We start from the raw sequence: 1,346 nt of genomic DNA on the forward strand, positions 1-1,346 counted from the left end.
CGGGGCAGCCCGTATGATAGCTCTAGCCGCCATGGTAATTGGGTCCTACTCACACTGGCCTTCTTCTTAGGGTAGAGTCCTGCCCAACAAGAATTCTACCATAGCAAGGTAAATTACCTCTCCTGCCTCTATAAATACCAGATATCTCTTATGGTTTTACACATTCACTCACACATATTCTCTTGCTCTCTCACTTTAATTACGTTTTTTGTCTTTTGAGCACTGACTACTTAGGCATCAGAGGGGTCAAGCCGACAATACCTTCGGCGCCCCCTAAAGTTGTTTTTGTCTGTGCAGAACCACTTCTGTCCGACCCTGTAATGTCCCAAAACTCGAGAGCGTTACTAAACATACATTTTTTAAAATTTTGTGGAAGCTAAAATAAAAATTTTTATTCAAAAGCATAACAGTGCACCAAACAGTTGTAGGGGTCTATCGTCATTAAATTTGACAATAACTAAAAAAATTAAAATAACATGGTTTTTCCCAAAAAAAAAAACTTAAAAGATGTACAACATACAACATCTTTTGACAGCGCGCTCGTGCGTCATCGTCCCGCCGGATCATCTACTCCGCTTCGTGTCCCTCAACATAGTCATCAATAACATCGTTAACTTTATCATTACCTGCACCATTCAAGTATAGTACGTCTAAAGATTGAACAAGCATATAATTCATATCTTTTACATAATAAAAATCATAAGATTTTTGGATGTGCAAGACATGAACATAACATCATCAAATAATTCATAAAATTAACTCCTTTTTTGGTGATGAAATACAATATATAATTGTGGCAACCACAATAATGAGCCATGAGTTTCTCGTGATCATGGTCGTTGTACAACTAACATATACATATGGGTCAGCCCATACCAGCCTTACACCAATATACGTATCCTTAATAATTGGCGCCTAGACTGAGAAGGACTTGAGTTTTGACCAATACCTAGTCATTTGCATGCATCATATTAGATTTGTATACTCGTGCTTATTTTATTGAGTGTTAGTCGTTCACGTCCATGTTGTTATTTTCTTGGAAACCCATTCGATGGCGCAAAACTCATGTTGGACAAGGCCGGTGATTTGAGGAAAGGTTGAAACCAAGTTCAGCATTGGCAAGGATTTTGATCGGTCTCTAGGTTTTGTTTCGGGGTATTTGGATATTGATATTCGATATGGTTGTATAACATTTGGATACTGATATTTATGGGTGGGAATTGCAAAAATTTTATGTCAAGAATTTTTTTTGGATGGTGAATTGGAAGAAGATATTTATATGGATGTTTCATCAAGTTATTCTAATAACTTGGCTGTTGATACAGTGTGTAATCAGATGGCAACGG

Source organism: Henckelia pumila, chromosome 4, assembly GCF_033568475.1.
Source record: "Henckelia pumila isolate YLH828 chromosome 4, ASM3356847v2, whole genome shotgun sequence".
Classification (NCBI taxonomy): domain Eukaryota; kingdom Viridiplantae; phylum Streptophyta; class Magnoliopsida; order Lamiales; family Gesneriaceae; genus Henckelia; species Henckelia pumila.